The sequence below is a fragment of the Myotis myotis genome, unplaced genomic scaffold (genome assembly GCF_014108235.1).
Source record: "Myotis myotis isolate mMyoMyo1 unplaced genomic scaffold, mMyoMyo1.p scaffold_m19_p_2, whole genome shotgun sequence".
In the NCBI taxonomy this organism is placed as follows: domain Eukaryota; kingdom Metazoa; phylum Chordata; class Mammalia; order Chiroptera; family Vespertilionidae; genus Myotis; species Myotis myotis.
The window spans coordinates 168,720,510-168,748,281 of NW_023416324.1; the positions used below are offsets into that span (position 1 = coordinate 168,720,510).

At 42.5% G+C, this 27,772-nt stretch overlaps 1 protein-coding gene across 7 annotated transcripts in view; it reads right to left on the reverse strand.

Annotated features, from left to right (window-relative positions):
* The window catches only part of LOC118677195 (interleukin 1 receptor accessory protein), a 157,930-nt gene extending 137,207 nt beyond the window's left edge, over window positions 1–20,723 (reverse strand). For 2 of the 7 annotated variants that reach the window (XM_036352087.1, XM_036352091.1), the window contains exons 1-2: window positions 20,586–20,723; window positions 17,669–17,766 (exon numbers count right to left, since the gene is read on the reverse strand). The gene's annotated coding sequence lies outside the window, so the exon portion shown is untranslated. Of the gene's footprint in view, window positions 1–7,483; window positions 7,620–17,668; window positions 17,767–20,585 lie in introns of all 7 variants that reach the window. The other 5 variants (XM_036352089.1, XM_036352088.1, XM_036352086.1 and 2 more) reach the window with 5 other exon arrangements.
* Window positions 20,724–27,772: the final 7,049 nt, after the last annotated feature.

The following is a 27,772-nucleotide window of genomic DNA, read 5'->3' on the forward strand; positions in this document are numbered from 1 at the left end:
ATCAGAAAGGGACTTGGAAATCAAATAATGTTATTTGGGAAATAGGAGCCAAGGAAGGAGAGGGGACTTTCGTGGGTTAATGGCTCACTTGTGAAAACGTGAAACACTTTTGATTCCCAGTTCAAGCCTTTCTGTAAGGGACCTATGCTGCCTCCCATCTCTGAAAAACTACTAGAAAATATAACTGTCTCCTTAAAGTAACACAGCATTTACCCTATACCCCAGGAAAGAGTCATGTCTAAACAGGCAATGACCCTGTGTCAACAACAGACAGCTACTTGGGCCCAGGAGCAATGAGCAGGCTGCTCAGGGCGCAGCTGCTGTTCTTTTCCCATTGCTTTGTGAAGATGTACGGTGTACATGGGAAATCTTGGCCAAACTACCTCCAGGCAGTGTGAAAGCAGATCCCTAAGGAGTTCTTGTAGGTATGAAGTTTTTATCATGTTTATTTGCTGGAGACAGTGGGTTTATCTGACCTCAGATGGCTGTGAGTTCCCCAAGCTTCCTTGTAAAAGAGAAGACTTCACAGTTTAACATATCCAAACATGATAGATTTCAGCAAATCATACTTAGCTACCACATTCTATTGAAATACATATATATTTAAGCAGGTTGGGGATTGGTAAAGTCTTTGTAAGTCCTGAACAGGGAAAAATCACTGTATTTAATTGAAAAGAGTTGTCCATTTTTAGTTGCAGCACGGGCCAGCATGCCCGGCTGCCAGTTGGGGTATCTCTCTTTTTATTTTTTCAAATCAAAGCTGCTAATCAACTGTTGAACACTTTCTGTCATTGTAATACTGACTCCTTCAAGAACTGAGGAATTGTCTCAACTCTGACATTAAATCAAAGGATTATCATTTTTGAACAGCAAGGCTTTCAGATTAATAGTAAGCCAATTTAAAATGGAAAAAGAAAATAGGGAGTAAAAAACAACAACAACAACAAAAAAAAACACGGAGCTTTGCATTCCTGATGCCCTGGCTTGCAAGCAGCTCTCCTTTGAAACGGCAAGAAGAAACTGCTCTCAAAGACCTATTCTCACATGCTGCCAACTGCAGAGGGAACATTTTTCAGGTGATGCTTGTCTGGTCCAACTCGAACTTGTCCTAGGGTGTGTCTTCATTCCTCCAAGAGGTCTGCCCTGGGAAGGATTGAAAAAAAAAAAAAAAAAAAATCCAGAGCTGGCAGCCAGTGGGAGGTTTTTCTCCATGGATGTGTACCTCCCACGTGCTCTGGTCACAGACACGACTGGGCTGGTAAGAGGGCCCAACGGATCCGTGCCAGGCCCAGCACAAGTCTCCCATTCTGACACAGAGCACTGCCAAGAGGGACGGAACCACATCCTTCCTTGTCCTAAGGTCCCTTATTAAATCGAGTGGTTGTTCAGACAGGGGAAGCACGGGGGGAGGGAGGAGGCGACATCACTAGTTGGTGTTAATTATAACAAGGAGAAACCTTTATTCCCAATTATGAACTTTCTAAGTGAATTCATGACAGAATCCCAAGACCGGAAAGACCCTCAAATGTCATTTAGATTCAAACTTCTTTTTCCAATGTTCAAATCTGCCTGTAACATCTTTGCCAAGTGAATATCTAGGCCCTCTTTCAATATCTTTAGTGATGTTGAACTCTGATTACCAACTTAGTTTTCATATGACCCGAACTGTAATGAGTATCTCGTTATATTGAGTTGGACTCTGAGCCCCTGGAATCTCTACCTGTTTGTCCTGGTTGAGGTCTCTGGTGCCAGGTCAGGAAAGTGCCTCTCGCTTAAGAGGAAACTTTTGGGAATCTGAATGCGGCATTTCCGTGGCTCCACAGGTCTCAGTTTTGAAAATGGGAGTTTAGAAATTTTGAAAAGCACTTTTTCCCCTACTCGCCTATCCAAACCTTAAAGTCAGAAAAGCATGCTGAGGAAATAAAAATGCCTTCAAAATAAGAGAAAGTCGCTGAAAAAAAGAGAAAAGGAAGTAATAAGAGACCAGAAACTCCAATGACTGGTGCGCTGCCTCACCCACGCTGGTTTCTGAGAACTGTCAGACAGATCAGTGTAGTAACTAAACATCTGTTACGAGATGCCCATGTACATGTCAGCAGATTGGACAGAAGCAAAGCACGGGGTTTCAGCCTGGCTTTTGAGTCATGCAGGCCAGGGCTTAAATCCTCCGTATCTACACAAGCATCTTAACCAAGCTGAGACTCGGTGTCCTTATTGGTGGATGGATCCGTCAAGCACTTCCTAGAATTGGGTATGAGGACTACAGGAAATAATTTTATAAAGGGTCTGACACATAGTTAGCACTAAAATTTGTTATTGTTTTATTACTAGAAGGCTAGCCTGTGATTCTCCCAGCTTTTCCCTGCATATAAATTCAAGGAAGCAGGAAACCCATAAGTCTGGCAGGGCGAAACAAGGCCAGTTCTCACGTGAGAGAACCAGCAGGAGAGGCAGCATACTACAGTAAAATGTGCTTGCACTTGTACACCTAAGGCCAGTGGCAGACAGGTTGGGCTGGCTCTAAACTAGGCACATCCCTCTCGGACTTCTTTGCCAAGTCGGGTTTAGCCTTTTAACCCTAACAATCTACTAGTCCCAGAGAACTGGGGACTCTGCTCAATGGCAGCTGGAAAAACTTGAATTCTCTTGCTCCTCCTGAGCCATGGCTCTACATCAGTGGTTCTCAACCTGTGGGTCGTGACCCCTTTGGGGGTCGAACGACTCTTTCACAGGGGTCTCCTAAGACCATCGGAAAACACATATATAATTACATATTGTTTTTATGATTAATCACTATGCTTTAATTATGTTCAATTTATAACAATGAAATTGGGGGTCACCACAACATGAGGAACTATATTTAAGAGTCATGGCATTAGGAAGGTTGAGTACCACTGCTCTACATCAATAACTGCAACAATCCCAGATGCCCCAACGCAAAGCCCCTGAGGTTGTCATCCCAGTCTAACAGGCCATAGGGATCCCTCTAGGGCAGTGGTTCCCAACCTTTTGTCGGCCATGCCCCACCTAAGCATCTCTAAAATCCTGATGGCCCCCCTGTGACATATAATTCTTATTATTCAAAAAGTGAACTCCTATTCACATGGAGGAAGCCTAAAAGGCATTAACTTGGTCTAAACAAACTTCCAAAGAACATAGCATCCATGAAAGAGAAAAACAAAAGAACAAAAGGACAGTTGAATTACTGATGAAGAAATCACTAATTGTTAATAATTGAAATAAAAATGCCTTTACAACAGGAGAAAATAGCTGAAAAAGGAGAAAAGGAAGTAATAAGAGACCAGAAACTCCAATGACTAGTGCGCTAGCTCACCTAAGCTGGTTTCTGGGAACTATCAGACAGATTAGTGTAGTAACTAAACATCTGTTACAAGATGCCCATGTACTAGTATATGTCATAATAATGATATGAAGTGATATAAAAAATAGCAAATAAAATTTCAAAACATATAATAAAGAACTGAAATGTATAAATATGTCACAATATATATTTATACTATAGGCCCGGTGCACGAAATTCGTGCACTGGGGGTGGGGTTCCCTCAGCCCAGCCTGCCCCTTAGTCCGGGAGCCCTCAGTGGATGTCCTAATGATGGCCACAGTCTGGCAGCAGAGGCTCAGAGAAGGCGTCCCGTGTATGTGTGTGTGTGTGTGTGTGTGTGTGTGTGTGTCTGCTGGGGCCTGCCCCCAGCCATGCCATGTAGGCTCGGAGCAGTTGCCATGTATGTGTGTGTGTGTGTGTGTCTGCTGGGGGCCTGCCCCCAGCCACACCGTGGAGGCTTGGAGCAGGTGCCCCTCTCTGTTGATCTCTCAGACTCCTGGCCTCCACTGTGTGTTGTACTCTCCCTTGAGCTGTGGCCAGGGTGGGGCTGCCCTTTTCTGCTCTGGGATCAATGCAGTGACCCAGCAGCAATCGCACATGGGGGCTTCTCCAGTCTTCGATCCCTGGGCAGAGAGGGCCAGGGAAGAGGCCGGCACCAGCAACCACCTCTTCCCTGCACCCCTCTGGCTTCTCAGATCACTGTTTGGGGGGTGGGCAAAGGAGGCCCCGGTTCTCTGCCTCCCAGCTCTTGCCTGCTACCTGGGTTTCCGATCACTGTCCTTCCCCTTTCGCCTCCCATCATTGGGCCTATGTATACAAATTAACCACCATCTTTGTTGGCTGTTAACTGCCATCTTTCTTGGCAGTTAATTTGCATATTGTCCTGATTAGCCAATGGGAAGCATAGCAAAGGTATGGTCAATTACCCTTTTTGTCTTTTATTAGATAGGATACTGTATATGAGGCTCCTAGAACTATAAGGAATGCAAAAAATTCACTGTTAATAACTCACTCTCGAATTGCCCCTCTTAAAAATCAAATTATCCTCCTGTGGGGCATGTGCCTCCCATTGGGAACCACTGCTCTAGGGGGATAGAGCACTGCAGGGGTGCTCTGGGTGAAGGATAAGGCATTTGCGTTCACTTGTTGGCTGCTGAACTCAGAGGTGATATAGCACCCGGTGTAAGTGTGTGTTTTAAATAAGTCAAGACAAGTGAATGAGTTCTGCTGTGTTTTGACAGGTGAGGAGCCAGAGATGTGTTTTTTAAACATAGAGGAGTATTTGCTTGAAAGTGCTGACAGAGAAGACTTATGGAATGACCGAGTTCAAAGATGTGCGACTCTCCTGCGGATATTAAGATACCTGCTCAGGTATGCTATTTTGAAGGCTTTCCTCTTTACCCTGTCTTTCAATGAAAGGCAGTAAAAAATCCTGCAAGGAGGTGAGAAATCAGGCAACTATATAACACCTGGGTTATGAGGAGTCTGCTTTCTGGGTGGAAAGAGATCTTAAAGGTAGTGAAGCCCAAAAATCTAAGCACAGACTGAGAACAGGACACAGCATAACCAGTTACGTGTCCCAAGAAGATCATCAGGCAATGATGCATACAGTGAAATGGAGGGACAAACATTAGGAAGGTGTCCATCAAATCTATGGAACTGCAGTGTGTGCTCTTGAATCATCAAGGTCCAAGTGCTTCAGTTTTCTCACACAAATTCAAACCAAACTCACCTTGCAGAGTCATTGTCAAATCAAATGAGATAATGGACATGTAAGTAGTGTGCAAATTGGACAGACATAAGGGACTACTATTACCATTCAGTAAAGCCAAAAGCCATTATGTTACTAAGTGAAATAAGTCATATTTATTTGTAAAACAGCTTCCTCTCAAAATGATACCTACATGGTTGCATAAGCCAATTTCATTACAGTTGATGTTCCAATGACATATATATCCTCTCTTGCTCTTCCTATAGTGGAGGCAGAATCATCAGGGAATTTTAAAGAACAGTTATCTAGATATGCCATAATCCTCTATAATAATAAAAGTGTAATATGCTCATTAGACCAGACAGCTGAACGACCTCCCAGACGTCGTTCTGGATGTCCTTCCAGAGGAAGCCACAGAGGCGGGGGCAGAGGCAGAGGTGGTAAGGGGTGATCAAGCAGGCAGGAGAGCAGTTAGGGATGATCAGTCAGGCAGGCAGAGTGGTTAGGGGTGAGAAGGCAGGCAAGCAGAGTGGTTAGGGGTGAGCAGGCAGGTCGGCAAGGGGTTAGGAGCCAGTGGTCCCAGATTGTGAGATTTTTGACACAGTCGAACATCCCCCGAGGGGGTCCCAGATTGTGAGAGGGTGCAGGCTGGCCTGAAGGACCCTGCCCCTGTGCATGAATTTTGTGCACTGGGTCTCTAGTCTATAATAATAAAAGGGTAATATGCTAATTAGACCAGACATCTGCTCAACCACTCACTATGACGTGCACTGACCACCTGGGGGCAGATGCTCTGACCAATAAATTAGCTTGCTGCTGGGGTCTGGCTGATCGGGACTGAGTGAGATGGGTTAGACATGCCCTGGAGCCCTCCTGTGGTCCCTCCCTGGCCCGATCGTGCACTGGTGGGGTCCCTCAGCCTGGCCTGAGCCTTCTCATAATCCAGGACCCCTCGGGGGATGTTGGAGAGCTGGTTTGAGCCCAACCCCACAGGCCACTCCCTTTGGGAGGGCGCCAGATGCAGGGCTCATGGCTGGTGAGCATTGCCGTGGCAGTGCGAGCCTCTCCCAATCGATCGGGACTGATTGGGCGTGAGCCCATGGCTGGCACAGTGGGGCCAGGATGAGCGGGAGTGGCAGGTAGGAGCTGCAGGTGGGGTTGGACTGTGGGTTTCAGCTTGATCCCTGCAGGCCACCCAGAGGAACCCCACCCATGCACGAATTCGTGCACCAGGCCTCTAGTATATAATAAAAACCTAATATGCAAATAGACCAAATGGTGGAATGACCCATCGCTATGACATTCACTGACCACCAGGGTGCAGATGCTCAATGCAGGAGCTGCCCCCAGCCGGCAGGCCCCAGGCCAGCCAAGGTGGGTGCCAGCGGGGGTCCCCAATCATTCCGCCAGTCACCCCGCAGAGGGAGGTGACTGGTGATGGTGGCAGGGCAATTGGGGAAGAGGGGCGGCTGGAGAGGAGGCTGGCATCGCCCCCCGGTCACCCTGCAGGTTGCCTCCAAGGTAGGTGCAAGCAGGGGCCCCGCAATCGCCCTGCTGGTCCCTGCAGAGAGAGGCAACTGCAGCGGCAGTGGGGGTTGGGGCTGGCGAGCAGGCGGTGCCAGGCCAGCCAAGGTAGATGCCAGCAGGGGCCCTCCAACTGCCCCACTGGTTGCCCCACAGATGGGCCCTGATTGCCGGCCAGGCGTAGGGACCCTACCTATGCATGAATTTCATGTACCGGGCCTCTAGTGACATTATAGTTGACAATATTAGCCATAGATCAAATCACCTTGGCTTGCATTGCACACCAAAGACTCTTCATTCCCAGGATAATCCTGAACAACCTTTTATGATGACTCTGAGCCACCTTCTTTGGTGGAAGCAGAAGAGAGCTCTGGGATGCAAATTTTATTACCTGGATTATTACAAGAGAATCATGATTAATTGCTCCACCTCTCCCCTTTCTGAGTTCCAATGTTATGACTTCCAATGCCAAAGCTGTCTAAAACAGGGATCTGGTAATGACTCTCTTGCTTAAGAATACTCTGTGCCTTGCCTTATAGGATTAAGTGCAAATTCCTCAACAGGGCATTTAAGAACCTCAACAATATAGCCTCAGCTCACTTTTTGAAAGTCTGACCTTCAGTGACCCCATTGAGCATACCATCTCCCAATTCAACTGGCTTTCCCTCCTTCAATTTATGTTTTCACACTGTTTCCTATAGTTGGGGTATCATGTGTGGTTTTTAACTGTGTCCACTTAAACTGGAATTATGTTTTCCAGAATTCCCTTTCTGGTATGGTTCCTTGTTTGGGTTTCCCACAGGGAAATCTGCATGAGAGATGGATGGGATAAGCAAAACGGTAACCAATGCTTTAGGAAGGTCCTTCTAGTTCTCACACACATGATTGCTGACCTGGAGGCTCACCTCCTAGATGGGGGCAGCAGTCACACTCATACTCCTTCATCTCCCTTCAACTTCTCCAAGTCCAAGGCCAGGCAGGTGTGAAGCTCCATGGCTACGTGCACCAGCTTTCAGCCAGGTACCACGGATCAGGGGTTAGCTACAGTGAGAGACAGTTCAGGGTTTCAGTTTGTCCTCTTGGGTTCCAGATTACTCTCTTCTACTTCACATCCAGCTTTTCTTGCTTACTGTCTGCCTACCACAGACAGAGCAACAGTCTCCCCCAGACTTCTTTACCAGCTCCCTCTCAGGGTCCTTGGTTAGTAACTTTTATCTGATTTCCCAACTGTCCTTTTTGGGGGCTTTAATTGCCCCCAAAGCTTCTCCCACATTTGAAGATCTAATTCCTATGATAAATTCCATATTCTATAACATTAATCCATTTTATTTCTGCTCCTCTGGTCTGACCCTAACTCATTCTCCACTCCTCTCCACTGATGTCTGTCTAAAACCTATCATCACTTCAAGACTCATTTTAAATACCACTTCCTCATGAACCCCTTCCTGACACAGTGTTTTCCTCTGAAACATCAGAATGCTTTACTATATATCTTTTACTGGCCATATACTCTCACCCTGTTCCAAATATGACACAAGTTGTACTATAAACTCCTGTGCATATCTTATTTTCATAAGGATTTATAAATTCTGATCCTTCAGGGGCTGTGTTTGTGTGACTGTATGTTAATCTCCAAAACTTGCCAGCATCTTGCCTACAGGTTTTCAGAAAATGTTTATTGTCCAAAAGAGTAAGAACTGTCCATGCCACTACTCCCTTTTGAATGACTGGGTAACTGAAACCCAGGGCCACTGTATACGTATGTGTGGTACAGCCTCACTTATAGCAGACTACTTCTATAGACATTTTACCTTTCCATTCCCTTCCCTTAGAGAAGAGACAATCTAGTCCAAATTCAACACTGTTTATTCTTGTCATACAGACAGTCCTAACCAAACTTGTTAGGCGGCTCCCTAGTCAATAATAAAGCAGAAACAGCTAATTGAATAGGGAATGGAGAGAAAATTGCTAGAGCAAGACATGCTGAAAGCAAAATAGCAGACAATGAAAGAGAAAGGGCAGGAAATTTATGAGAATCAGATTACACAAATTTAAAAGTATACCAGTCAGGGACCATTTAGTATAGGGGGCCCCAAATTATGTATACTCATACTTTGAATAATTATTAAAAATACATTTCATTTTCAAAATTGAGCTACCAGTTATTAAAGTGTGTTTTCATTTTTGTGGGACACCCTGTATGTGTAAAGGATCTCACGTCAATAAATTCTAAAGGAATTACAATTTATTCCAATAAGCTGTCCTGAATCACCAAGATCAATACCACATATTTTAGAATAATTTCCTTCTTAAATTATTTTTAAAACAAAAATTTTAAAAGTTACATATTGAAATTTACCATTTAAAAAAATCTCACAGCAGCTCCGATTCTCAGAAAAAAAAAAAGAGATTTTAAAAATATTTGTCATGCATGTATCCAACAAATATGCAGTGGGTATTAGCCATATAATTCAGTCACTGTTTGCGCGCGCGCGCGCGCGCGCGCACACGCGCGCGTGTGTGTGTGTGTGTGTATGTGTGTGTGTGTGTGTATTGCATACATCTTTCTTCAAAGGAAATAAATCATCAAACTTGAGAGATGTGGGAGGATCAAAGTTAAACCTTTTAAATACCCCATAAAGAAAAGAAAACAAGAAGACGAAGAAGGGCATTACAAATTGACACAATATTAGTTTCTTACAAAGAAGCAAACACATGCAGCCAACAAATTGGACTCAGTTCATTGTTACTAGCTTCTTCTAGGGTAAAATAAACATTAGAATGACGTTTCTTGCCTTCTCCACACAACCTTTATCTTATTTCTCTGCCTAACATCCCATCACTGCAGGGAAGTTCCCTGGAGCCTCCAAAGGTGTCGCAACCCTGCACCACTTGCTTTGGAAGAAAAATGAGGCAAATCACTGCTGAGAAATAGTTGATTTTTCTCATCAGAGTCCCCCACTACACACATGGAGGCAACTATGGTACTCTTCAATTTTTAGTTTACAACTAAAATTTAAAATTCACATAAGGTTGCAATAATGATTGAATGAGACCATGAACTTAAAGCACTCAACCCAGCCCCTGGCACACATGAAAACTGGATCATTATTAGTGATTATGATTAGCAAGAGGTCCTAGACGTCCAGCAAGCTCTGTAAAGCAGCCGTATTAAGTGTTATCCAAGGGAAATGTGAGTCCTCTGTTGTTTTTTCCTTGTCACTCAGAATGTTCTGTGGCCGTCACTGGACTGCAAAATAACGTTCCAGCAAGCCAGGCAGGCTGGAAGAAGGATGGGCAGCGTTGGCAGGCTGCCTGCAGGTACGTCTGAGGAGAGAAGGGGCTGTCCTCCAGCACCTTTGCTCCCAGGTGGTTCCACAGGACCGGCCCTTCAACCTGGAGGAGTGCCCTGCTGTAGGCAAGGTGCCAAAATGGATCCTGGAAGAAAATTAACATCACAACTGGAAAACTGCCTGCGTATGTAAGTGTAAGCATATTTGGGGAGGTTATTTTATTTCAAAAAATAATTTTAAAAAACAGCTCAATGGACTGCGCACTAATTATGTTGCAGGCACTGTGTTAAGCACAATAGGTATATGTTTAATCCTAACATCAGTTTTAGCCTTGTGCCAACAATACAGATAAGGAAACAAGTTTAGAGATGTTGAGTAATTTTACCATAGCACAGAGGTAATACTAGTAATAGCATTACCCTGCCCAGGTTGCCTCAATTTAAAACCCACATTTTTACCACCATTTGCTCATGAAATGATACAATTTGAAATAGGCCATACATTCATTCACTGATTCAGTGCATTTATTAAACTATTATTCCGTATGAGGCATCATAAAAGGGGACAAACAGACCTGAATAAAATATTCATTGGTTTAAATTGCCAAAGTTCAAATGCTAACTCTACCAATGACTAACTCTATGACCTTGGGCCTCAGTTTTTCTCTTTAGAAAAATGTTGATGATAAATGTTGAGTTCCTCTGCCTAATAAAGTTATTCTGAGGTTTCAATAAGCTAATATTTGTAAAGCACTTGAAGGTTTCCTGGCCAACATTATCAAACTACTTTAGCTCATATTAAGAGGTATGCATGAGACTACATATGCTAATGTCAGTAAAGACTTCATGGAGGAGTTCTACTTTGTTAAAAAATGTGTTTTTATTGGTTTGAGAAAGAGAGGAAGGGAGAGGGAGGGAGAGATAGAAACATCAATGAGAGAGGAACATCCATCAGCAGCCTCCTGCTTCCCCCTACTTGGGATGAAGTCCACAACCTGGGCAATGTGCCCTGATTGGGACTCAAACCTATGACCTCTTGGTGTTTGGGTGGATGCTCAACCACTGAGCAACACTGACTGAGCAAGGAGTTCTACTTCTTGAAGAGTTAGGAGCCAATTAGACTGGTAGAGCCAGAAAGAAGAAATTGATCTTATGTAAAATTACATTTGCATTTTACACGCTCATTATTTAGTACAGCAGATTTCAAAAACTGGTGCCTACAAATCTTACAAGGAAATAGCTCTAGGTCCAATATTTTGGGGGACTGATTATATAAAACTCCTACACTAGAGCTGTAGAATTTCCAGCTGAACTGAAATGAGCAATAGTGATTGTATACATTTCCATCCATTACTTAGTACATTTGGAAATAAAAATGATATCATTTTTAAAAAGGAAATATAATCTGGTTTTACCTATTTTAGTATTTTTCAAGACAGTCTACTTGGAAAGAAAGGCTATGAATGACACATAAATGAAACCAAATTTTCTTCCTTGACTATTCTTAGGAGCCTATATGAGATCAGAGTAGTTTATCACATCTTATAAATAAATTCTATTTTTCTTCTCTCTCTGTTTAGCTCCAAATATGTCAAACCTACTCACCATCCTGCTTTAGTCCTTTCAGAGACTTCCTGCTGCTTTTTGCATAAAATCCCAACTCCTTAACCATGGCCAGCAAGACCAGACTGCTCTAGCCCCTGTTTACCTCAGGACCTTATTTCCAGCCCTTCTCTCCCTCTCACCTGGCTCCAGCCGCCTCAGCCCTGACCCCAGACCTATTCTGGTTCCTTCTCAGGCTTTTTCCTTAGTTCAAATGTCACCTGCCCAGAGGTGCCACCCCTGACTCCCCTATTTAAAAATGTGCTTCCTCCCTCCAATGCTGTTGTTCTCATTACTGTTTTAGTTTCAGTACCTTATTTCTTATCCTGAAATCACTTGTAGTCCTTTTGTTTACTTGTTTGTTGTCTGTTACTCATATTTTTCTTGTGTTCTCTCTCCCAAACTATCCTTATAGTAATGCTAATAGCAAGAACTCACTTCAACACACACATGCACACACACATTTTTAGTTCAATATTCTAAATATATATTCAAAATTCTAAATACATATGCACGTATATGTATATATGTGTACAAAACATATTTTTATTTCATATATATATATAATTTGTTTTCTTCCAATTCTATCTACTTCATTCTACTCCTTGTGAATATATAATACTAACATCTATAAATTTATTTATTCCTCATTTACTCATGATTTAGGCAACTGCTATTCACTAGGCTCTATTTTAGGCACCTGGGATACAGTAGTGAGCAAAACAAAGGTCCCTGCCCAAGTGGATTTCACATTCTAGCACAGTGGTTCTCAACCTTGGCTGCAATCTTTTTAAAAAGATTCCCAGGTGATTCTAATGTGCAGCCAAGGTTGAGAACCACTGTAATCTAGCAGGATGGAGTAAGCAATAAACAATTGACAGGCTACAGAAATTAATTAATTAGTATGTGGAAGCTAATAAGGCGGCAACTGCTGTGGCAAAAGAAAAAGTAGAGCAGGGGAGGGAGGTCAGGAATGGCAGGGGTGGAGATGGGAAGCAGGATGCGGGACAATTTTGTACAGAGCAATCAAAGCAGTCTGCACTGAGCACATTGAGCAAAGGCTTCCAGGAGATGTAGGAGTTAGCCAGGCCCTTACGAGGGTGATTGAGACAGAGAGGAGACAATGCACCAGAGGAGGCCTCGAAAGGCATTTTAAAGACTGGTTTGTGCATGGAGTGAAATAACATGTTGCTACTTGTGCCAATCACTGCCTGGGCATTTCATATGTATTAACTAACTTAGTTCTCACAACAACCCAATAAGTTATCTCATTTTATACAGAGAAGTTAAATAACTTGCCCAGGATTACACAGATGGAGCCAGAATTTGAACCTATGTAAAAACACCCTAGACCCTTACAATATATACTACCTCTCAGGTTAGAAAATCCTAATCCAGAGATTCTCATAGTTCAGTGCAGAGATCCCAGATACCTGTTTCTTTAACCAACTCTCCAGATGATTCGGATGCAGGTGGTCCAAGCACCAGAATTTTATCATTGGTCTAATTCCTCCCCCACTGGAAAGCTTTCCTGATGTTTTAATATAAATATCACATTGACTCCCTATTCTTTACCACCCACAGTGTTTGCCAAACTGGGACAGATTTCTTTAGACCAGCTAAGGCATCTACTCAATATATTCCTCCTCTCCATCTGATTTGCATCAAATGGGTGTCTTTGGGGTCAAAAGAAGTGCTAAATGAAGAAGTGTGTGCCACTTCTTAGGTAGCAGGTATTAAGTGCTATGGACTTAATACATTTTATCTTACTTTAACCTTTCAAATGGATAGATAATCAATAGATATAGACAGATATAGATATATGTCTATCTATCTAGGACATAGCTAGTGCATGCTTATTACCATTTCACAGATGAGGAAACTAAGTCTGGACCAGCTAAGCAAGCCTTATCTAGGATTCAAACCTACTCTGAATTCAAAGCCAGCCACCTTTTCCCTACCCACTCTATCCATTCAGTCCCTAACCCTCACCATTATCTCTCTCTCTGAAAGTGAAAAGCTGAAGTCTAATTTTCCAGAAAAGTGCTATTTAGTGTGTATTACCACTCTCAAATATCCATCATTTCTGTAAGTTAAAAGGACTCCTATATTTATTTCAACAAGAGCTAAGCTTCTTCCATGGGCACTAAATTAGCTCAAAAACAAAACAGAAAAGATGCACTCATAATGCTAAAATCGAAATGAAAGCCAAATATTCTATCCCTTTATTCCTTTGTAGAAGATTATGGTGATACAGAGCTTGCTTTATATAAAAAGGCTCTCTTTTCACTTCCCAAACAGTAAATGTCAGTGTGCCTCATCCAGCCATCTATTTTCTCTCCACACCCCCAAACCTGGAGCCTAAGGGGCACACAGTTGGCAGGTCATGGGAATGTGGCCAAATCACATCTTAAGGACATAAAAGGTGTCTGTGGACCTGACTCCTAGTGCAGTGCTCAGTTGTGATTCTCCCTGAGGCCAAGGAGGTTGCTGGCTATCTGGGACTTATGTCCCCATGCTATAGCAAGCAGATGCCGCTCTGGAAGGAAGAGTACAGCTCTCCACTTAGCTCTTCGTGGCATCTCCTAGATCATTACTCTGCAGGCACAAATTCCTAGAACACTGTACTTAGAGAGCACCTTGTCCAAATTCCTCATGTTAGAGTTAAGAAAAAGGACTCGGAGAATGAAAGCCACTAGCCCAGTACCAGGGCTGATGGACTGATTGGTTTAAAGGGGACAAAAAACATAACCTTGAAGTTAGAAAGCTAGGGTCCAAGTCCCAGCTCCACTATTTACTGGCTGTGTGGCCCCAGAAAATACTTAGCCTCTCAGACTCAGGATGTAAAATGCTGTCGGCAACATTTGCCTTGATTACCTCAGAGTCATTGCAAATGTGTGTGATAACAAGAATTTTTAGGGCCTACACTTTTATATGAATAAAAATTAAAAACTTATTATTTGAATCTAGGTCTCCCACTTTCCAACCCAGTATGATTTGGGCATGTAGCTGAATATCACTGCAGCTGTTGATAGTAATGAAGGTTAAAATCCCCTGCACCAGGCTCTTAACAAGGTTGTGGCATATGATCGACACCTACCCAAAGCATGATAAAATGGTTTCATTATCCCCTTTTCACAGATGGTGAAAATAAAGCAGACCTAGACCAAGTAACTTGTCCAAACTCAAACCAGGGAGGTGTACTCTGATACCAAAGCTCAGGATGTTACACAGCCATAATTTTAAGTTACCATGGCATGTAACCATAACTGGCTTATGAAACTGGGTTATCTAGGAAAAGAACATGTTCAGGTGTCAAAATTTATAAAATAACTGGCCCTCTTGTCTGTTGCCTTTAGCATTGATTGAGAAAGAAGGAAGCCAGTGTAATTATAAGGACTTACCTGCCAGACAGGTAGAAACCACAGGCATCTCTTGGATATAAACTAGATATAAATGGTCATCGTCCTTATGTCCAGTTATATCCAATAATAGCTGGACTGGTGTGAATTCTTCACTGCTTTTAGAAATCTTGAGATCGAAGCTCATTGCAGCTTCCTACTTCCCTGAAAACTTCCTACTTTCACTCAGGTAATTTATTTATGACACTCTACACTGGTCTTGCTGTCAATACCTGCAAGCATGCACTTCAGTGTCATCCTTCACTGAGTTTGCTGCAAAACTCCCTTTATAATTAGGATAGAAATGTCTTTTTTCACCACTAAGCCAGTGATGTCTAACCTTGTTAGAATCTATGACTCCTTAGCATTTTTCTGATTTTGTGACCACAAAATTAAAGGAAGTTGAAGTTACATTATTAGTCTGTAGAGACAGCCTTTGAGATAATGATATGAGAAAACTAGAAATCAAGGCTGGGCCTACCTGGCATAGTAGGAATCCATCACCCATTTCAGCTGGCACCTGTTATGTACAGGCACTGTGCTAGACATGGGGCAGGATACCTTGTGCCTTCAGTGTTTTAGGTGACAATCAGGGACTTGGAGAACACAAAGGGACATATGACTGGCCCACAGTGGGGAAAAATTCATAATAGCGATAGAAGATGTTATCAGGTCCCATAGACTGGGAAGAACCAAGAAAGAATTTGGGCAGCATGTTTGAGAATGGAACAGGGGCAGAGGAGAAGAGCAGCGGAGAGGTGTGATATGAGGATCCAGGAGGAGAAGTTTATGAATCTGGCTGGAGAAGTCCTCAGATTGAATGGTGTAAATGTCTAGTAAATGTTGTCTAGTAGACCAAAAGGCTTTGTGCTCAGGCACGCACTGGTTCTAATTCTTACTAATTGTATAACCTTGGGGGAAGTCTGCAAACCTGTCTGAGCTTCGGTTCTTTCATCTGTAAAAGGCAGGCCACATGCCTGTGTGAGAGTCATTTTTATGTTTAAATGAAATGACAGAAGTGCATGCACCAATGAATGTTATTTGCCTTGCCCTCTGCTTTTTGACCAGAAAATAGATCTCTTGAGGTAAAACAATAAGGACATTTTCCTTTTATTCTTCTTTCCCCTTTTATCCTTGACTTTCACAAAGAGAAAGGCTGATAGAATTTGAGTTGGAAGGAATCTTAAAGAAAAATAGCTTATCAGACCAGAAGACCCTTAGAGATCATCTAGCCCAGCTCCCTCACATTTTAGGCCCAAAGGTAAAGAGACTTACTTCTCAGTCTCAGGTAAGGCAGTAAGAGGATCAGAATGGGAGGATAGGGATTGGGGCGGGGGGACGGGTGGTAGTCAGTCCTCATGCAAGTCCTCAATTTTAGGTCTTTCCCAGTTCTAAACTGAAATGCATGGATGAGTGTCAGCATTGGTACTGGCCCTCGAGTTGTCTCAGAAAACACATAGGATTATTGCAAAGAATGAATGAGACGACATATATACAACATTGGTTCAAACCATGCTAGAGTTCAGTAAAGGGTAGCTATTAAACTTTGATTGACACAATTTAACAGACTAATACATTAAATGAGTTGGTGGCAGAAGAAAGAAGTTGTGCTTACTAGATGGTTCCTTTGAATAAGGTGCTGACATAGGAATTAAAGCTTCTAAGTAGGCATCCGTGTTCCTGCTTCCTAGCTAGGAAGCCGAAGTTCAACTCAATACAATAACTTGCCTCAGGTACCTGTCAGACTCCAGGACTCCACCCTGCTTCAGCTGCTCGAGCTGGTCAGAATAAAGCCAGGCTAGGAGATGGTCTCCTAACAACCCCATCGGTGTAAACCATGCGTTCGCATTTTCAAAAAAGGAGAAAAAAAAAGAACTTAGCAACAGTAGCTAACCTAAATTAATCCCCCAAAATATCAGATACCAAATGTTCTGTAGCCTTCCTGTTCTTTGGGGTTTTTATTTCTCCCACAGAACAACTTCCAAAATGGGCAAAGAGCACAGTAGGTGGCTCTCTTTAATATTTCACGGGCAAGGCGACAGTGACTCACCAGATCCTACATCTGTGTCACCAGCAAAAGCCTCAGAAAGTTGAGCAACAAATGAAATTGTGTGTTATGTTGAATATAACCTGTTTTTGTGTGTGTGTTTATGTGTGTGTGTGTGTGGGGGGAGGTGTGTGTATGTGTGTGTTTTGTTTTGTTTTGTTTTGTTTTGTTTTAATTTCTGTGTCCTCTGCTGGCTTCCTCCAGCCACATTCTGCTTTTCTAACTGTGCCAGGTAAGAGGATGCTAACTGCCTACCTTTAAGCAAAAGCAAACATGCTCCCAAATGCCAAAAGCGAGGAGCAAAGCATTTCTCACAGAAATGCATTTGCAAGCTTGTCTGCTTGCTGCAAAGCAGAGAAACCCGATGGCCTGTAGGGAGTCTCAATGGATAAATGGCCCCCATTGCCTGGACGGGAAACAGATCTGTTCATTTTCCTACATAAGCCTGCAGCCATCCGTTTCCACGGAGAGGACTGAAACTCCAGACCAGTGATCAGCACCACCAGCAAGCAGTGGTGTTTTCTGCAAAAGCTGCCTCTGCTTGCTGCTCTCTATATTCTAACTTTACCCACAGAATTGGAGAAAGAAGTGAAAAAAGCTAGGAGTGCTACCGTCACTCATGACATCTGTTCCTCAATCTTCTTACCACCCTTCGAATTAGCACAAGGAAGACATAGGGATGAAACAACTCAAAACAGGAAGGAAAGCGTGACATAATTCTGAACTTTATGTCTTCATAGTACCGTACCTCCTGGGAATTGAAGGTGCATTACATCAGCACAGGAGAGAAGGAAGCTGCCTTAGAGATCGTGACTTTGAAACTTCCTCTCTTGAGAGCTGGCCCTGCTAAAATCAACAGAGCATGTTTAAGGATAGTTCCCTTTGCAAGGAAATATCCTCTTTGAGACAAAAAGGATACCATGCAATCTCCAGCCAAATAAGGTCCACCTACCAACTGAAGTAAATTACTAAATATCTCACTGAAGAGGCGACAGGGTGTGACAAGAAAAGGCTTTAACTAGAAATCAAAATGTGTAAACCATATTCTCCGCGCTAAAGCTTAATAACCATGTGACCCTTGACAACCTCTCATTTCTCTGAATCTCATTTCAGTTTCCTTCTCAACAAATTGAGACCAGCGAAGAAGGGACATCATTTAATGAGCACCTACTCACCACATGTACTTTACATCATCCCACTTAATTCAATCCTTACACAAATCCTTTTGGGGGTCAGCTTATTTCCTCCTCCCATTTTGGGACTGGCTAAAGCAGACACTCTAAATGGTGAAATAAATTGCTCAGTATTACCTACCTGCATAGAAATTAGAACTGAAATTTGATATGACCACAAAACCTGAGCTCCTTCCACTATTAATATTCCTGCCATGTCCTTCCTTCTCTCAGGGCTATTGCAAGTAACAAGGAAGATAATATATAGGGAGCACATTGCAAAAATGTTAGATATATGTATGACTTAGGTAACAAATAACATGGATAAGAAAGAAAGGTATAACTGGGTATCTTTATTTTAAAGAACCGGAACCAAAAGGAATTAGCTTCCAGTCTGACTTCCATCCCCTTGTTCTGACCTTACTTTGAATATTTTCCTTTCCCCCACAAGTCCCTGGTCTCTCAGGCACGCGTTCAGATGTATCCTGGCCAGCTCATCACAATGCATGCACACGGAACAGGCTGCCGGAAGCGAGCGATCCCACCTCTGCCAATGCTTGCTGCAGGAGGTACCTATAAAGGGGCACCGCCAAGCTCTTGCCTTCCCTCAATATGGATCGCACCCCCTCCCATGCACTCATCAATGCCACATGCAAATGCAAGGGACTGTGAAGCAGCCAACTATAAACGCTGGATGCTCAATTCAGGCACTTATGGCATAGCCGAGAGAGAAGTCAATCACTGTATGAAGTCAATCAGTATAAAATCAATTGTCACCAGCAGGTAGGGATATAGGTGGAACACTATTTCATTTTAAAATATAACAATAAATTTAAAAAAGAAGACTAGTGAAGGCATGTCTGGGTGTGTTTAAATAAGGTGAGCTTGTGTCTGGAATTTAGCAGCATCACTAAATAATCCAAAAGACATACATGGTAATTTTGTTGCTGTTTTCCTAGACTAACAAACAATATAAAGTTGCTTGTTTGACTTAACAGGAATAAAAGGCTTACATGAGTCTGTCACATGAAGGAACTTTCAACTTCTCTTGCCTTCCTATCTCTCACCAAATTCAAGATTCTTTTTGCCAATAAAGAATCCCCCAGATCAGAGCTTCACCAACTTGAGGGTTGGCCTGAAAACTAGTAGAGACTGGCATGACTGAAAACATTTACCAGTATATTCCAAGTCAAGCATTCACGATTGAAGGAACATGTAGAGAGCGTTCAGAGAGCACTCGCCGTTCAAACTCCAAAGAAGAAAAAAACACAACATTCCAGATTTTTTTAAAAAGTCACTCTAAGGTAGTATGAAATCACCTTTCTGAAAAATCCACGGTCTCCAATATTACCATAGAACAGTATTTACCACAGCTGCCATCAATCTCAACCTGACCAGGTGCCCTGGACAGGCACTGAACTAAACATGTTCTTTGAATGATCCCATGCCATCTTCCTAACTACCCTAAGGGCTCATCATGACAATTATAATCTCCATCTTGCGGCTGGGGAAAAAACAAAAACAAACTAACAAAACAACAACAAAACCCCACACTTCGGTGTCAGAAAGACTGAATAACTTGCCCAAGTTCACACAGCTAATGCGAGGCAGAGCTGGAATCAAAACGAGGCAACTGTCCTCCCTCCTCCAGGGCTTCTAACCCGAGGATCTGTGGAGCACAGCGGCAAATGCTTTGAGAGGCGCTGTGGTTCACAATTTCACAACCAAGGTTGGGGACTGGCTCTTAAATGGCAGAAGTTTGCTTTTATGTGTGCGATGTTTCCCCTGAGCTCAGCTTCCTTTCTCCCTCCCAGTACGCAGAAGTGAGAGGGGCTATGGCTCCTTAAAGCCAGCTGTTCTTCATCGAGGGGCATCCTATCCCCCACAGGACCCCCAGCTCAGCTTCCTCCCAGGGCTGGAGAGAAAAATGAGGACCATCGGAAGTTACCGGCGCCCGGGCGTCCTCACCTCTTCACGGACTCTACCAGGAGCCTGACAGACACCCTCGGAAGGGGCATCTTCCTGAGAAAGCAGGTCAGGGGAGGAGGGAGAGAAGCTGCAAGGAGCCTTTCAACTGGCTGTCACAGCTCCAGGCTGGGAGCGATATGAGGGAGGCTAGGACACACAGCTGTCTTCTATCCTAACCGCTCACAGCAGCAGCGCTCCCGAGGAACCGGACAAACCCAGGCGGGGTATACCAGGGAAGATGCCGTAAAGGGCTGGAAGTGGGGTGCGGAACCCCACAACTGCGTGACTTAAATCCCTACAAAGCAAAGATGGGGCTCTGGGCAGTTGGGTTGGAGTCCTGACCACAGCACTAACTAGCTGTATGATCTATCCCAGCTGCTGCCTTGCTCTGTGCCTCAGTTTGCCCTATGGGGGGGGGGGGGGGGGGGAAGAGGGTTGAACGAGACGGTTTGTGAGAATCTTTCTCCCCGGAGATGAGGTGGCTGGGTGATTCCTCCGAGCCCTCACGGACAGCGCGAGACTCACCTTTCTTGGCAGACGCAGTGGGCGCAGCAAAAGCGGCGAGGATGGATGCAGAGTCGCCCAGCGCCGCTTCTTTCCGTGCGTCTGGCCAAAGCCCTAGGGACCCTGATCCGGACAGTCGTCCCCCAATGAGCCTCTTACTTTCCGCCGCACTTTCTTTTTTCCCCCTTTGGGGCTCCTCCCTCGCCGCGGCACGATTGGCCGCTGCCAGCGGCTCTGGCTCCACCCGCCGCCTGGGTTCGCCAGCCACCCGCGCTCTGGGCTTCCCGGAGCTGCGGCCGCGGGGCGTCAGCGAGGGCGGCCCCGCCGGCGGCGAGGAGGAGCCGCGCGGGGCGGGTCTGCGGGCGGAAGCGAGGCTGAGCTCGGCCTCGTTCCCTCTGGCGCCCTGCCACCGCCTGGGCTGGCTTGAGCGTGCAAGGAAAGGAGAAGGTTGGTCCTGCAGCCTGGTCCTGTGCCAGGCGCTCTGGGAAGATATGCCCCCACCCTACACTTAGATGCACACACGCGCTCACTGCGAGATTGTGGTCTCACAGGTAAGAGAGATGCCACCCGGCCTTTTCTTCCCCGCTCTGTGCATTTAGTTATGCTGCACCGAGGCTGTGGACCCATATAGGCTACCGAATTTGAGCGCCTACCATGGGGCAAGCACAGAGCTCCACAGGCAGTAACAGTCAATCTGGGTGGTCCTGAGCACTTACTCTGCTACAAGTGACAGTCCTGGGAACAAACAACTGGTCAGGACATCAGGATTGAATCCTGTATTTTCCACTGATTTTTACCCAGTGCCTAGCACAGTGCCTGGCGCAAAGAAGGCACTCGATAAATTATATATATATATATATATATATATATATATATATATATATATATATATATATATATATATATAATCTTTTGAGATTAATTCCTTCTACCACAATTATTTTGTTCATATACTGACTGAATGAATGAATGAACAAAATAATTGTGGTGGAAGGAATTAATCTCAAAAGAATTATTTCCCTTTTATTCATTCTCATTTGTCCAGGTTTCTACAAGAGCCCTCAGGCGCCCTCTCCCACTCTAGATGGTAGTCTGTATGATCATCCTGAGAAGCTTTATAATGGCTTTCATTAAGTCAACTCCTTTATTCAAGAACCTGTGGTTGCTTCCTGGTGGTAGTCCTGTCTGGCAGGCCCACAAGCCCTCATTTCTGAAATCCCTAACAAAGGCAATCTACCAAGATGACTTGTCTCTTTACACATGCCTTGCCCACCACCACCTCCTTGATTTTTCTTTTGCTCTTAGAGTTACCTAATTGAACCTTATTAATTTATGTATCAAAAAAATAGATCCAGTGAAAGTAATTAAGGAGAAGGAGAAAAAAAAAAAAAACATGAAAGAGGGAAAAAAAGCATCTGGGAAGTAGCAGGTGGCAGTCTCTATGTACCTGCTGATGATGGATAGCAATGCAGAAGTGAGACACTGACCCTGGCATCAGGGAGCTTAACTCCCCAGGGCAAATCACAGTAGAATCAAAGCAGTGAAAATATGTACTATTTTCTTTATTTATATCACTTATGAAAATCAATGCCAATAAAGTATTTGTCGCTGGATACCTTGTACATAATACTTGTCACAACATTGTTACTGAACCCAAAACAAAATATCCAAAAGAATTTTAAAAGTTACCTTTGTAAAGCAAAAATAAGACTGTTCTTTGATTTATTATTCATTCACTAAATGTATTCAGGGCATTGATTTTCTTTTTCTTCTATAAAACACCAAGGAGTTATATAATATGTGCTTACAATGGTATGGGCACTCTGCATATATTAGCTCATTGAATTCTCTCAATAATCAATAAGGTACTATTATTATCTCCAATTTATAGATGAGATATATAGAAGTTGTATTTTGCCCAAGGCCACAAGTCTACAAGTGGAAAATGCAAAATGAGAACTGAACTGAGGCTGTAGGTCTTTTTACTTTTCACCACTTCGCTATTTGGTGTTATGTGCTTCCTCAAATCATTCTGAGAGGGAAAGGGGAGGGGTAAGGGGGTCCTAATATATGGTGATAAGAGAATATTTGACTTTGGGTGGTAGGAACACAGTGCAATATGCAGATCTTGTAACATAGAAACCTACACCAGAAACCTCTATGTTCATGTTGACCAATGTCACCCCAATCAATTTAATTAATTTTTTTTTTAAAAAAGTGACTCTGTCCCAGGTACATGATGGTGATTCAGAACTGAAATAGTTGTGGCCCTGGACTCCCAGAGGCTACTCATAGCTTAATAAGGATGAAAAGCATAGAAACAAATAATCATAGTATTATATATTATAATTTGGAGACAACATAAACAGTTAGGAATAAAAATAATTAAATAACCATGCTGTGTACTCATACAATAAAGTATTTGCTGTCATAATCAACACATTATAAAAGCATATCTACAAAGGAAATGGCTTATAATATAATTAATAATACTATATATATATAAAATTATGGAAACATATGGACAGTAATTGAAATTATTGTATTAAGATTATGGGACTATAGACATACTTTTTTCTTTTTAAAAGTTTGCTTAATATCAAAATGTTAAAGTAAAAAATAAGAAAAATATTTTAAAACTCACCCAACAGTGTTGGATGTGTAGAAGATGTCCAATAAAATATTTTGAAGTTGTTTGGAGTATTTGAAAAAGCATTATTACTCTTTTTTACCTTCTGTAACTATCCTCCACATCTTTTTTTTCAGGTTATTTTTCATCATTTTGCCATAGCTATAAAGGGGGCTTCAGAATTTTTCTAGTTTCTTGAACCCAGTCCAATCATGCTTTTGTCCCTAACACTCCATAGTCAAGGCATCAAATTTCTTCTCCATTGCCAAATTTAATGGTCTATTCTTGGTCACCATCTTGACTTACCAGCAGCATAAGACAAAGTTGATGAATTTCCCCTTCAAACTTCCTTCTTTGACTCCTTGTTTGTCATTCATTTAATCTTCAGCTCCTATTTTGTTGAATCCTTCCCCTCTTCATAATCTCTGAGGGTTAGAATGTTCTACCACTCATTCCATGTCATGTTCATATTCCCTTCCTGGGGAATCTCATCCAGACACATAGCTTTCATAAATATCCACATGATAATGACCTTCAAATTTAAAGCTACAGTCCAAACTCCAGAATATTGCCTCCTTTATATCTCTTCTTAGATGTTTCATATGTATTTCAAAGTTTACATTTTCAAAACAAAATCTTGATTTCTACCCCTCACCAAACCACCTCCTCCCCCAGTTTACCCAACTTGTTAACAAACACCATCTTTTTCCCAGTTCCTTAAGCCTAAAAGTTGGATTCATGATCAACTCCTCTCTTGCTCATATACAATCCACCAGCAAATCTTCTATTTCCTCTAAATTCACAATGCATCTCAAATCTGACCACTATTTCTCTCCTCCACCATATCCACCATAGTCCAGTCACTGTCCTCTCTACCCTCCCTGGTATCCCTGCTTAAATTCTTGCCTCCAGAGTTTAAGTCTTTCCTCACACTTCAGAGTAATCCTTATAAATAGAATTAATAATAAATACAGACTAGTGGTAAAAGGTAAAGAACTTGGAACAAGACTGCCAGGTTCAAGTTCAAATTCTATAGCATAGTAATATAATACACTTAACTTACTTAACTATGTTGTGCTTCTGTAAAATATTAATAATAATAATAATAATAATAATAGATAAAATTAAATGAGTAAATATAAGTAAAACACTTGGAACAGAGACAGTCACATTTCCATTGAAACCTTACCATATCAAATACTGCTCTTTATATTTTGCTACCTTAATTATGTTATTATTTAATTTATTTGTTCATTGAATATCTCTTTCCTAGAATGTAAGCTCCATAAGGGTAACATAATGATTCTATATCAAATAGATAGTCCTTTGCACATAGCACTTGTTCAATAAATATTTGTTGAATTATAAATTCAATCCAAAACTCTCATGGTTAAACTAAGACCCAATGATAGTGACTAATTTCTTGCTCTCATCCTTTGATTTACATTTTTTGCAAGGCCAGAATAATATAATTGAAAGAGAAGTAAAACAAGAAATAGCTTTTTTTTTTTTTTTGGCTGGGAGTAGGGTAAAGAAAGTACGGTACAGAGACATTTTACTTTACGTTTTTGGAAGGAAGGTGAAGAGCAGGACTGAGCCAAAAGCAAAAATGTGAAAAAGGGAAAAAGCAATTAAGCCACCTTCTGTATCCTTTTACATTTCCACCTTTTACACTTCTTAGCCATTTTTTTTTTTCCATCCTCACTCAAGTGCCATAGAGTCTCTCTAGAGAATTATGGGAATCTCCCCCAGGTTTGCCCCATGTTTCCAATTCATCTCTCCCTCTCCTTTCAGTTTGTCTGGCTAGGTTTGGGACAACAAACAGATCAAACAAAGTCATGTTAAAGTGGAAATCCACCTGTCTTGTCACAGGTACATGCTCATGTGCCCAAACACATATATCGAACTATTGAAATGTAAATAGCTTGAAAAAGAAATTTAGCTATGCAATGGGAGGTTTTCTTCATTCATCTCCCTAGCAGGCTGTGCTACATGCAGCCTTGGAAGAAGAGAGACAACGGAGAACTCCTGGATCCCGTCCAGAACTCTGTGTGCATGGGGGTAGAGGTGAGCCCATGAATGAGCGTTTCTTCCACATAGAGGTGTCAAAGATAAACACAGCTGGACATTAGTTAAAGCTGTGGAAACAGATTTTATTCAGTAACTACTGACAGTACGTGAAAGAGCTGAGCTCCATTCCAATTTGTGCAGAAGAGATTTGGGCATTTTAAAAGGAGAGTGTAAAAAAATAAAATAAAATAAAATAAAAGGAGGGTGAGGAAGGGGGAATGGTAGGGGTTCAATAGAGTCATGAAATGAAAACGTGCAAAGGGCTGGTCAATGTGTCTGCTGGTTGGCTGTTATTGAAGTTAGGAGTCTATCCTTCCACAGAGACTGGGAGTCAGAGGCCCTCTCCTTCCTGACAATTGTATCTCACAGGGATGGCTCTTGGGTCCTTGAGAAAAAAATACTTCTGCATTGTAAGAGATGCATATTCACAACTGTAAGCACTTTTTAGTAAATGCTCTAAGAAAGGGGAGGTCAGAGACCTACCATCAGACCTTGGCTAGAACAAATAGCAAATTTTCCTGGCAGCCTTGAGCTTCCTGAGGCAAGCATTTGAATGGGGGGAGAGGAGGTGGGGTTATCATAAGCAGTCTCATGCTACTAGAAGCCAACTTAAAGTTCAGTCAAGTCTCTTAGAGCAAGGCTCTGGATGGAGTTGTTCTGTGCTGAGAGTTCTGCAGTTCTCAGAGGTCACCTGTCATGAGAGAATCATCATCCCATTCTCCCAGTTGCTTCTCCTGTCAAACTGGCTTCTCTTCCTTTGGAATGCTGGTCTTCACGTTGATGCTCCTCTAGCTTCATCACCACAGGAGTATAGCTAGATGAGTGACAGGGTGGCCGGCAAAAACATGGTTTCCCTAAGACAGCTGGTGCCAGGGACCAATTCCAGCATGTCATAATTTCAAGAGTTTCATCAAAAGGTTGATGAGACTTGGGGACTCAACAGGGTTGAGTCACACATGTAGTCACCTGTTGGGAATGGCAAAAGGCATTTCCCCAAAGCTGAATAGGAAACTGATTGTGGCTGCCAGACAGTTAAAGGGCATCTTAATCTACATGTTATTGCCTCCTACTGGCCAAACACCTGAAAGCCTTAGGCTATTCCCCAAACTGACAATGCTTCTGTACCCTTTGAAACCTTACCCTTTGAAGTGTATTATTTCCACCTTGCCTTAGGACAAATTGTGTTAATAAAAGCAAGGGTCCTAGACAAGGAGGGGTCTTCAGTTCCTTTAACTGAAGGTCCTCTGACTCCCAATGCCTTTCAAAATTATATCTCATCTCCGGACTCTTTATTAGTCTCTGGATTCCTATGTCATCTACGCACAGCCTTTTCTAGATTCCTGAACCCTTCTTGATGCTGGGACAAGAACCCCGGCAAGCTGGGGTTTCTTGGCCTGTGGCCTCAAGCTTCTGAAGACTATTAGAAAACACCTAATTTTCTTTCCTTGCCTTCCTCCTTCCAAACAGAAGCTTTGAAGCAAAGGTCAGTATTTTAATAAAGTCTTGGAGGATGGTTATTATGCAATGTTGACACTTCACTACAGCAGGAAATTTAGAGACAAGAACTTGGCATGCGGAAAGAAGCAACTTACCTTTATGGTTCTAACATAGCCTGGCGAGTAGCGAACAACAGCTTTACCAGCTTCCAGCCTCCAAATCTAATCTAAGTTGAAGGCATGCCCTTCATATTGATACCATCACCTGTGCTATCCCATAAGCCAAACCACTGCAGTAAATCAGTACAGACTCAATCTAAATTGCTCACCATCTGGTGAGTAACAACAAGTCAGCGTCAGTTAAAATCATGCTAATATTTGCTTGTTCATACATCTATATGAGGGGGCTGTGCCATTCAGCCTTCTGTTTCTAAGAGGCAACAGGAAGGTCAAAGGATCCCCTAGCAGGCAGGCACTTGTTATATTATTCATCTCCAGGGAAAGATTTTCAAATAGTCTTCTGGGATTCAGAGACTTTGTGTAAGATTCTTTCTCTGCCACCAGCATTGAAAATCTTGTTTTATCTTTTATTCATTCATTTATTTAAACAGGTGTTGAACATTTCCTCTACATGGGCACTGTAAGATATGCCAAGATAGGGTAGACATGGCTTTTTCATTATTGAAAATGACACAATGTCTACATAGATTAGAAAATACAAAGTTGAAATAGCTCCTCTTCAATGAACAACTATTATGTGTCATGCCCTTCAAACATACATTATTTCTAAACCTTACAATAATCTTTAAAAATAGATATAGTTTTCTCTACTTAAAATAAAAACAAAATCTAAGAAGCTTATTTGGCTAAGGCCACAAAGATAGTTAATGTTGAACCCAAAGGCAAACCCCAGATTTAACTGATTGGAAAGATCATACTTTCTCATGCTACACTGGGGTCCATAAAAAAGTTAAAATAAAGTACTCTTGGAGTATTGAGGAAGAAAAATTGCTTGTATTTGGAGGGGATCAAGGAAAGAGATAGAGAGGGTGTCACTAACAGGGACTGGAAGG